A 12,410-nucleotide genomic window follows, 5' to 3' on the forward strand; every position below is an offset into this window, starting at 1 on the left:
AAGTGGTTAAATGAGCCTGTCATAGTTTAAAATTGTCATTTGATAGTGCAGCTTTAGTATAATTATCACATTGCAGTGCATTGGTGATTGGTCCTTGGTACTAACAACTTGGTGAGTCTTGATTTCAGTGCAGAACTCTCAGCACTGAGGGACAAAAAGTCAACAACTGGGTTACTCCACTCATGTGACCTACCACTAGCAGGAAGAGTTCATTGATGGCACTAACCCTCCCCCTAACCTTTGCCAAACACTAACCCTAACCCGTTATGAGACCCTCAATATGACCCATGTTGACCCATCACCCAAACTGATCCTTAACACCAGTTTGAGCCTAGCCTTAACCATCACCTCGTCTCTAAACACTAATCTTGTTAACGTATGATTTATCTCTCCTTACCTGTCTTAACTTCAATGACTTATAACTTCTTAACTCATTATTTATCTCGCCTTATCTATCTTACATCGAGCTTTAGCTTTCCTTATCACTATATCCCATGAATTATCCCTCCTTTTCTGTTTATCGCATATACTGTCTCTCCTTATACTTAAGAAATTAGTAACGTGGGATCATTTAAGAGCGAATTTTGTGAACAAACTCCCCTTCCCCTAAAAAAGAGAGAGAAGATACGAGGTGTGTCAAATGTTGTTTAATGACTCTGTAACATTGATACGCAAAACAGACACATAGAGCTAATATACAAGTAAGTATTGCTGCGCAGCTGCATGATTTGGGTGTTGAGTTGTGCAACTACCTACAAACAAACTATCAGTAATTTAATTTATCAATATATTCCTTTAATCCTTCCTTGTAAGCGTCTGACAAGAAACCCCCCACCTAAAGCCTAACCCCCCTTCCCCCTGTAAGTGCCTAACAAGAACTCCCGAACCAATGCTTAACCTTCCCCTCCCCCTGTAAGTGCCTAACAAGACACCCCCACCTAAAGCCTAACCCCCCCTTCCCCTGTAAGTGCCTAACAAGAACTTCTGAACCAATGCTTAACCATCCCCTCCCCCTGTAACTGCCTAACAAGAAACCCCCACCTAAAGCCTAACCCCCCCTTCCCCTGTAAGTGCCTAACAAGACACCCCCACCTAAAGCCTAACCCCCCCTTCCCCTGTAAGTGCCTAACAAGAACTCCTGAACCAATGCTTAACCATCCCCTCCCCCTGTAAGTGCCTAACAAGAAACCCCCACCTAAAGCCTAACCCCCCCTTCCCCTGTAAGTGCCTAACAAGACACCCCCACCTAAAGCCTAACCCCCCTTCCCCTGTAAGTGCCTAACAAGAACTCCTGAACCAATGCTTAACCATCCCCTCCCCCTGTAAGTGCCTAACAAGAAACCCCCACCTAAAGCCTAACCCCCCTTCCCCTGTAAGTGTCTAACAAGACACCCCCACCTAAAGCCTAACCCCCCCTTCCCCTGTAAATGCCTAACAAGACACCCCCACCTAAAGCCTAACCCCCCCTTCCCCTGTAAGTGACTAACAAGAACTCCTGAACCAATGCTTAACCCTCCCCTCCCCCTGTAAGTGCCTAACAAGAAACCCCCACCTAAAGCCTACTCTCCCCCTTCCCCTATAAGTGCCTAACAAGAAACCCCCCACCTAAAGCCTAACCCCCCTTCCCCCTGTAAGTGCCTAACAAGAACTCCCGAACCAATGCTTAACCTTCCCCTCCCCCTGTAAGTGCCTAACAAGAAACCCTCACCTAAAGCCTAACCCCCTCCCCCTGTAAGTGCCTAACAAGAAACCCCCCACCTAAAGCCTAACCCCCCTTCCCCTGTAAGTGTTTCACATGAACCCCCCACCTAAAGCCTAACCACCCCCCGCCCCATGTAAGTGCAAACAAGGACTCTCCCCCACCGAGAGCATAACCCTACCCTGCCCTGTAAGTGCCTAGCAAGAAAACCTAAACTAACAATCTGTCTAACAAAAACTTCCCATCTAATACTTAACCCTAGAGGTTAGGCCCCCACCTAATACCTAACCCTAATTCTCCCCTCTGAGTGCCTAAAATTAACATCCTGACCCCGTTGCCCAAATAAATGCTAGTATACGATCAGCCATAACCATGAATTCCTATGTTGGGTGCCAAACTCACCACTTGATCCACTAAAATGTCCCCTGTCTAAAGAAGGCTGTGAATAAGCAAAGAGCAGAGGTATTCATGTTGTCAGAGCAGAGCCTTTACTGCCAGGATAGGTTACAGTCCATGGGGCCAACCTTATGTTCAGAGTTGGAACTGTGTAGTCTTGATATCTGAAGGAATGAACTGTGGTTTTGCATAGTGGAAGATATAAACAGTAGGCTTATAGGAAATAAATAAACAAATCAACAGGCTTTTTTTCTATTGCAGTTGTGTGCAGCCCTATTAAACTATTAGAATTTAATGAAGAAATAGTTACTGAAGGCATAAGGGAAAGACATGGCTTAGTATTTCTGTGATGTGTTACATATTTTAAGCAATATGTCTCTCATTGGGATAATACATCATGTATAATATATCCTACACCTATACTAAGCATATATTGAAAATGGTGCATTGCTTATTTCCCAGACCACATGTGCCTTAGAGTAAAACACACAGGGTGTATGTAGTTACTTTGGGAGCCAAATCAAATAGCCTAAAATGTTTGCAAAGAAACGCAGTCATGTTATCCAAATCCAAGCACAGACATTATGGTATGCATTGTTAAAAGCACTTACTGAATGGCAGTTGCTCGGTCCAACTGGCAGAATGCTGTTCAAACATGTAGGTCAGCCTGCATACTTGTATAGATCCTTTCCAGGGAATGCCTTGTAAATAAGGAGAATAGTGAGAATCCCCATGAGGAAATGGACTAGTCCAAAGCATGTCATATTTGACAGATATTTACTGCCTACTGTAAGTGACAGCAATATAGGAGAAAGGGGATTTATAGCTCAATTTACTCTGGATGCATTATGTGTTATAAAATATACCCCAAAACTCTCTTCACACAAATAACCTTATTAACATATCTAACGCCCCCAATCATCTGACTCCCATTCCAGGTGCCTCGCTCTGTATGTAACATACTGGAACATAGCCACCTCTTTATCTCACATGACCTCACCTTTTTTGGAATAACTGAAACATGGTTGCTTCCCTCAGACACTATCTCACCCGCTGCATTGTCATATGGCGGCCTACAGTTCAGCCACACACCCATATCTGGTAATGAACATGGCAGTAGTGTAGGAATCATTCTTTCATAACACTGTTCATGCAGCCCCCTTCCTCCTGCCCCAGCCTTCTGCTTTTCATCCTTCCAAGTCCACTTAATCCGAATCTATTCCCCCTTTTACTGTTACTCTTACCCAAATAGCTGTTATCTATCATCCCCTAGGTCCAGCCAGTCTTTTTTTTAGACCACTACTGAGTATGACATCTCCTTTCCATGTCCACTGACATAATTGGGGACTTAAACTTCTTCATTGACATTCCCAACCCCTGTGCTTCTAAGTTCCTGTTACTTACCACCTCCCTTGACCTCACACTGTGGTCCACCACTGCAACCCATACCGATGGCCACACACTCAACCTAATCTTTACTAAATACTGTTCCTTATCCAACTTCACTAACTCTACCCTCCCGCTGTCTGATGATAATTTACACAAATTCACTGTCCTTCCATCCAATCTCGACACAAACCCTACTGCAGACTTCTATACACAAGTACAGAAATGTAACAAATAGCGGACCCGCTGCCAGTATGCACGTGGCAGCGGACTCCGCATTGCAAGCGGATTCTTCCGCGTCCTTACGGGCGGGTGGGGCTGTGCGAGTGGCGGAGTCCGCAAGTCCGGTGGGCTCCGTCGCAAGGTCGCCATCTGTGGGGTCGGTCGGTCCTTCCTTGGCCTATGGTCTCTGCAATACGCGGGCACGCGCGAGAAGACAGGAACTTTATGCTTCCAGAAGGGGAGTCAGCTGACCAGGTCGGTCAGCTGACTTCAGTAGGTCCTTGGATTGGCTGGGGCTCTGGGGCGGCACTGGGCAGCTCTCTGGCTACATATAGGGCTTGTGTGTCAGTAGCAGGTTGTCTGCTGTTGTGAATACTTCGGTGTTAGCGCTCAGACCTTAGTCCAGTTTCCTAGGTGTTGATACCAAGGACGTCACACCTTAGATTAGGATTGTATTTGTATATTTACCTGTGTTTTGACTCTGGCTATTCCTGACTACTCTTTACTCTAATCGCTCTTGTACTTCTGCCTATCTGATTCAAGTTGCCGACCCTGCCTGTTTACCGACTCTGAATCAGCCTTCCGTTTCTGTACTGTTGCCGCCTTTCTGTTGCCGAACCTCTGCTTGTCTGACCTTTCTCCCTCCAGTGGAACGTCTCCCACTGGTGGGTAATCTCTGAGGCTTGCCTCTCTGAGACGCCTGCCCTAGCAGACTGTTACTGCCAGAGGCTGAGATTCCTCTTCTGGTCTTTAGAGGATCTCACATCACATACGGGGTTCCCATTCAGAGGTAACCACACCTCTGAGGAATTGCTGTGTGGTGGATATTTCCACGATCTTGTGAATTGATACTGTCTTTATTGTCATTACTGTTTTAGGTTAGTTACACTTGTATTATTGGTGATTCTGCAGATCATCAATAATCAGGTTACGTCTGTATTGTTGGTGATATTGCAGATCACCAGTAATCAGATCCTCTCTGTTCGCTGACACCTATCTTTACAAGAAACATTTGCAACCTCAATCTCCAGACACTATTAACCTCTCTGCGTCTTCTACTCACTCTACCCTCCTTTACTGACCATGAACTAGCAGCTGCTCAATATCACAATACCGTAACTTCAGCTTTTGATTCTGTGGCTCCCTCCTTCATGGTCTACCATTGCCAGGCCCACCGACAATGATATGTCTCGAATATTTGAAAGTTCATCATGGTACCTTAGTGGACAGATCTACCCATAGCCTGGCAGTGCAGAAATATTTGGCTGGGCAACAGGCAAAGTTTGGCATACTTACCACAGAGAGGGTTAATTCAGCAGTGAGCCCCTTGAACCTAAACACACAGTATCTTCCACCATGTGTTTAACTGAATCACACACCAATACCAGGCAACAGTTATTGGTGGTGACCAGTGGTGTACCTACCATAAGGCTACCATAAGGCTGCAATTGCTCACAGCACCAGGTGTAGCCATAGCGTGGTTTTCCACCTGGAACTTTTTTAATAGTTTGGGCAACATTCTGGAAAATAGCAGTACAGAGTGCAACGGACTGTACTACTTCCTGCACTAGATGAAGCACCCCTCCCCCTTCCTGTCCCATGGGCAATGTGTTTCCTTGCTCTCTACACACAGCCTGCAATGAGTGAATGCGCAGAGCAGCAGGGTGAGTGGAGAGAATGATTGCTGTACTGCAGCTGGGACATTACAAGGGAGAGGTGGCAGGATGTGTTTAGTGCTTCAGAATTTGCCTGTCATTAGCAGCTATGTTCACTGGCTGCTGTAATACCAGAGTGCCCTAGACTATTATTATTTATCCTGATCAGAGTAATTAATGAATAATGCAGGGCAGTCTGCTGTTGCAGAAGCCAGTGGCACTGACATCTTCTGCAGCACTGTATAGAGTACAGAGTTTCATAATGGTTAGCTCCGCCGACATCCTGATGACTCCTTTTCCCAAAAAATTTGCAGCGACATGCTCTGCGCCCCAACCCGCCAACTCTCCCATCAAAAAAATTGGTTGTTTTTGGGTGGTGTCTGTAAATAATCAGTCAAATTCCCTAGGTACTCCACTGGTCTGGAAAAATTGACTCTTTTTCCCTTCTGTGTCCAATTTTGATAGTAGTCCACAGTATGTTAAACTTTATCTTTCTAATACTGTCGGCATAATTTCACTCAAATAGCTGGCAGTTTATTTATGTAAAATGTGACCTGACCCCCTCTCCAGGAATAACAGAGGACATGTCTCAGCTAGTGCGTATAATATTATGCGGGTGGTCTCTTGTTATTTTGTTCCCCTGGTAATGTCACGGAAGGTCACTGAGTAGACATATTTTAGTGACTGCCCTTTCCACCACTACGACAATTAGAACGTTTTTTGAGTATGTACTAGTAATTATTACAGTTTAAAAATGTAAGTAAGTCCCCACATTTGTGATGATGATAAATACAATGCTGCAGCACATACAGTCAGTCATTTACAGTTAATAGTCCCGGCTTTGCAAGATTCACTAAGCTATTTTTACAGTAAATAAAAGTAAACTATACAATAATAAAACTGTTGCATTTACGGGAAGTTTGTCTTTATTTGGCTTATGGTGCCCATACATGGTACAATTTTTTTCATTTTTTTTGTTTAACCCTTTGCCGACTGCTCCACGCCAATTCGCGTGAATGCGGCAGCAGCCCCAGGACCATTCCACGGCACAAAGTCCTGGGGCGAGGTTTTGCAAGAGATCCGGTGCACAGAATGATGGAGCTCCGTTCCTTGATCAGTCTCCTCCCTAGGATACTGTTAGATGGCGAAACCGCCGTCTATTTACATAGTACAGCGCTGCAATCTACAGCAGCGCTGTACTGGGGAGTGGACAGTCGGCTGTCCCCCTGGTAGGCACTACAGCGATCTGCTGTTATAGGCTGATGGCTGGCGGGGAGGGATAAAATAAAAAATAAAAAATCTAGTAAAATTTATTGTAAAAATAAATATATAAATATTTGTAAAAAAATAAATAAACATTTTGGGAGCGATCACAGCCCACCAACAGAAAGCTCTATTGGTGTGCAGAAAAGTGGGAGGGCCCTGCAGCAAGCCCTTAAAGCTGCAGTGACCTTTTTTGTAAAAAATGGCCAGGTCAAATAATTTTGTTCGAATTTTCCGTTAGTTTGAATATAAAGTTTTTTCCAACATGTCCAATCAGATTTTTATTGAAAAAACAAGATAATCGATTATTTTTTCTTGATCGAACAAAAGATTCTTTTAAACATTTATTTGATTTGATCGTTTTGGTTGAATAAACAGGAAAATTGAACATTTGTATTGTAACATGTATGGGCACCATTAATTTTTTTTCAATTACTGTATTAAAATAGTTTATGTTTTGGGTATAGTAAGAGGTGTAGTATACCAGCTATATGTTAGTTGGTCAATGTTAACAGTGACTCTCAAGCAACCAGAAACAACATTACTCTACAATCTCTGTAGGTGTCATATAACTAAGATTCTATTGTAATTGTACAAAAGGGATTCACAGCACTGTGTCCGTGATAGGAATGGCCAGAACAAGGAATCACTTTGGCGAATTTGGTCAAGGCTAAGAAATAGAATCTGTGTTTTCTAAACTTTTCTAGACATATGTTTAGAAAACTAGCAAGCTACAATTGTTAAATAGTGATGTAGCAAACATAACATTTTAGAATGCAAATTTACCACAAATGTTTGCGAACTTACTGTTTACAGTGGGCTTGTAAGGCTTGGTGGTGTATTCTCCACAGTCAGCATGCAACGCATGAGCTGACGTGGAGGAGGTACACACACTAGCACAAGGAAACAGGCTATCCCTAGTATAGTGGAGGGGAGGACTGACTCCAAAAGGAGATTGTGGCGCACAGAGGCGGTGCAGATCCGACAGCTACAAACAATACTTTCGCGATAACGTCTCAGCGCAAGGTAGCGCTGAGCGCATAAACCAGAACTGAGGAGATCAGGACAGGTAGACAGAATGAACGCTTGCTAGCTAGCCGCTACTTAGTGACAGCAAGCGTCCACAACAAGACAGACTGGAATGAGGCAGCCAATGCGTTTGCAGCGATGGCGTGCCTCACAAAGACAGGACAGGATAGTCAGGAAATAGCAGGATCAAGATAGATGAACGTAACACAGACAAAAATACAATAAGTATGTTTTCCAAGCGTATTACAATTACAGCTATCAATGAAACTATTTGTAACGTCTGACTAACATATGTATATATCGGCAATGAACCGATATATGACATAAGCAGGAACACTGACTAGGACTGGAGTAATACAGGGAACAGGACTCAGAAGGATTCGCTATCTCTTCGCAGAGATGAACACAATCCACAAACGGTAACAGAACAGGATTCAGAAGGATTCGTTATCTCTTTGCAGAGATGAACGCAATCCACAAACGGTAACAGAACAGGATTCAGAAGGATTCGTTATCTCTTCGCAGAGATGAACGCAATCCACAAACGGTAACAGAACAGGATTCAGAAGGATTCGTTATCTCTTCGCAGAGATGAACGCAATCCACAAACAGAACCAGGAGCAGGGTAACTAACTCAGCACGGGTGATCCAGATACGCGCAACCTACCAAAACGTGCTGGAAAGCTGACTAACTGCACACAGGATATAAACAGTTCGTGTACGTATACATCAGCGACACTGATGTATCAACGTAACACGAATACAAGGAAAATAATAAACGTGCTGGTATGCATGTATATTGGCAATGAACCAATATATGATGCAAAGACCAGCAAAGTATCTTTAGAACAAGAAACACGATCGGGGGCTGAAGCAACAGCAAGACAGGCTTAAGCTGAAGCTATGATAACCCGAGGAGTCCTGCAGGAAGCAGATCTTTATACTGAGGTCATCCAATGGGAGCAGACATGCAGATTCCCACACAGGTGAATGATAATCAGTCACAAGCTGACAGCAGGGAAAGGCAGACCAAGCTATGCAGCTTGCATGGAAAGAGATCAGAACTGCCTGAGCTGCAGCACTACTACTTCCAGCAATACCTGCTGCAGCAGCGATCATGACAGTACCCCCGCCCTTAAAGGCGGATACCAGACGCCTCTCAAAACTGACATTCCCAAGGAGACAACCTAACTGATAATTCATGATGACCGGGACAGCCCGGCAAGACCAAATTCCAGAATCAGTCATCACAAGACTGGACCCATCAGAACCAGAACCTACAGAACCATGCCCATCAGTACTACAAGTCTCAGTGTGACACCCATCAGAACCATGATTTCCAGAAGAAAGCCCCCCGAAGCTCTCTGAGCGATACCCACTGCCTTCCAGTGACCGTCCAAAAATGCCAAAGCCTTTGCAATGCCCACCGGAACTGTCTTTACCAACACAAAACCCACTGTTGAACCAGTCCAAGGTACCAGGACAAGCTTCCTCAGAGATCTCCCAGAACACTTTAAAGCTCCAAAGAGATCCCAAAAGGTCAGAACGCCCTTTAGGCTCACATGGAGAGCTATCAAGAACCCCCATGGAACCTATGGCAATTCCCGAGTCAGGGTTACAAGGACCAACATCAAGATCAGGGCTTTCAGGGACCAGAACCATCTCTGGGCATGCAGGCAGACTGGCAACATCAGAACATATCTCCCCTAAGGAAGCATCCGAGTATGCTAACACCTTAGACACACTTGGGCATTCTGGCACACAAAGCACATCTGGGCACACTGGCACAAGAGAAACCTCTGGGCATGTCAAGGAACTGTGAGCCTCAGGGTCAGCCAAGATAGGACCAAAACCAGGACTGGCCAAAAAAAATCCATCATGACTAGACTTCGCAACTACTGGACTCTCACAAAAGAATGCAGGATCAGACTTAGATGTCACTGATTCCAGCAAGGTTATTAACCAATCAGGTTCAGGGGCACTAATAAGACAGGACAACTCTTCTGATATATGCACTGAACTAGATAGGGACTCCACAACTTCCTCTGGACTGGACAGAGACTCATCTAATACACTGGATTGGAGCTCATGAGGGGCTGCAGAACAAGTCAGTATTGCAGAAACCCCCACTGGACTAGGCAAATCTGAGGAATTCCCTGGACAGGAAGGGAACTCCGGAATCTCTGCCACACCGGCCAGAGAATCAGAATTTTCCAAGATACCAGGCGGGTTTTCAGGAACACTTACTAAATCAGACTGAAATTCTGAGACTTCTGTTATTTTGACCAGAGAATCAGAATTATCCATGTTACAGGGCAAGACTTCTGAAACATTCAGAGGACAGGGCTGGAGTTCCTCGGCTGTTACAACACTGGAGAGGGACTCAACAACATTGGTTAAATCAGACTGTGTACAGGGCAAGGTATCTAAGACACTTGCTGACGAGGACAATATTTCAATGACTTCTGCTTCATCAGACAAAGATTCATCAAGTTTATTTAGAGTGGACTTTAATTCTAAGACAGCTGCTAAACAAGTGAATATTGCTGCAACACCCACTGAGGTAAGCAGTGCCTCAGAGTCTTCTGCTAGAGGGTTTGAAGTACCCAAAGTACTGGGTGAAGCATAGGACTCTGCGACTCCAGCTTCACTGGACAGGATCACTGAACAGTCCATATTGCAGGGCAAAACCATGGAAGCACCTGCTGGACAGCATAAGGATTCTGTGACCTGAGCTTCATAGGAGAGATCTACTGCACAATTCATGGTACAGGGCAAATTTACTGGAACATTTTCTGAACAAGGTAATAATTCTGCGATTTCCGGTTCACATAGCAGATGCTCTGAGCTATTCACGATACAGGGCAAATTTACTGGAACATTTTCTGAACAAGGTAATAATTCTGCGATTTCAGGTTCACATAGCAGATGCTCTGAGCTATTCACGAAACTAGAGCGAGGTGTAGAAACAGGAAGATCAAGACACAATGTTTGCGCATCTGAATCACCATTCATTTGTAAAATTGGGAAATTCAGATGCTGGGGTTCTGAGGTTTCTAGGCAGGATTGCTGGGACTCAGAAGATAATGTAATGCATCTATTGGCATCTGCTGGATCAGACAGGAGTTGAACTTTATTAACACAGGTAATTTCTGCAGAAGTGTTTGCAGAGGCAGGCAAGATTTTTCTAATGTCTGTTTCACTGAACAAAGAGTCATGAGTACTGGCTAGGCTGGACTCAGAAGTCAGCAGGACCTCTGGATTCTCTGCTGAGAAATTTGTGCAGGGCAAGGTTAAGAAAGTATCAGTGGCTTCTGTTTTACTGGGAAGTAACACTGAGTTATCCATGGTACAGGGTGGAATTGCAGGAAGTTCAATTTCACACAAAAAGAGCTCCGAATCACCTGCTGAATCAGCCAAAGGTGCTGAAGCAGGCGGGTCAGAACGCCAAATTTGCGAATTCGGAGTCACATAAAAATCATCCAAAATCAGTTCCCACACATCAATCAATGGAGCCACAAAGTCATACCTACACACCCCAATCTCTATTAGGTTATAGGCCGACTTAATGCATGCATTCAATACGAATTCACTTTTTGCACTGTAAAATTGACAAAATGAACTTGAATCATTCTTCCATTCACAGACCAGGGCTTCCATCTCTCCCTTCTCGAATGGGGGATCCCATGCATACTTAGCTGAACATTCAGGCTGATCACAGTTTGCAGATATGATTGTGGCAGGGACATGTATTGGGTTAATTAGCAGGTGATTGGCAGATTCCTTATTCTTAAGAATCTCCAATACCTGTAGCAAGTGTTGAACTGTAGTGTATGCAAACTTCCCTTGCTTCACAAATAAGTTGATTTGTTCAATACTCTGTAATATCTCCTCATAATCATACTCAGATAATTCTTTTAAACAGAAATCTTTATTTTCCCTAGCCAGTGATAAAAGTTCATTAGTAGTTTCATAAGTCCATTTAACTCCCCTGAAAGACAATTGCATTTCATTATCTGTTAATCGCAGAATCTCACTATAGGTCTCAGTCGCTAAGGATAACGACTCTGCAGATCGGACACATTTCTTAGAACGTTTGCGTTTTGCCTTAGACCCTGCTGCCTTTGGTGATTTATTCAAAGCTGCAGGAAAATTATCAGGAACACTCTCTGCTTGCTGATCATTTTTGCAAGCAATTGAAGGAGCAGCTGATTGGCCTGCTGCCAGGAGTTCATTAAAAGGGTAAGGCAAATTAGTTTTGCGCAGCCAGTTATGGATCACAAACGCTAGAAATTCCAGCGGTCTCTCTTTCAAATTGGTATGATTGAGGACATCAAATGCCCACTGAAACAATTCCCCTTTAAACAAAATATAACTTAGCTGGAGTGCCCAGGTTGAAACAGGAGTCGCTTGGAGATCGGGATTGGCCAGGAACCTGGCACATTCTGAGAAAAACCCATTTTCTGTTTCAGAGTTAAGTTCTTCAAATTTCTTAAAGGAACAGGAACCATAATTAACAGTGTCATACTTTCTGGGAATCCCCCCCACAATGGGGATTGGTAATGGGGTTATCATAATGTAAGGCTTGGTGGTGTATTCTCCACAGTCAGCATGCAACGTATGAGCTGACGTGGAGGAGGTACACACACTAGCACAAGGAAACAGGCTATCCCTAGTATAGTGGAGGGGAGGACTGACTCCAAAAGGAGATTGTGGCGCACAGAGGCGGTGCAGATCCGACAGCCACAAACAATACTTTC

The 12,410-nt window shown here is 44.2% G+C and overlaps 1 long non-coding RNA gene across 1 annotated transcript in view; it reads right to left on the reverse strand.

The window, feature by feature from the left end:
• Positions 1 to 12,410, reverse strand: part of LOC137570622 (uncharacterized) — a 71,556-nt gene that overhangs the window by 50,645 nt on the left and 8,501 nt on the right. Inside the window, exon 2 of the long non-coding RNA XR_011031116.1 lies at positions 2,707 to 2,796. This is a non-coding gene — a long non-coding RNA (uncharacterized lncRNA). The remainder of the gene's footprint in view (positions 1 to 2,706; positions 2,797 to 12,410) is intronic.

This window comes from Hyperolius riggenbachi, chromosome 4 (assembly GCF_040937935.1).
Source record: "Hyperolius riggenbachi isolate aHypRig1 chromosome 4, aHypRig1.pri, whole genome shotgun sequence".
Lineage (NCBI taxonomy): Eukaryota > Metazoa > Chordata > Amphibia > Anura > Hyperoliidae > Hyperolius > Hyperolius riggenbachi.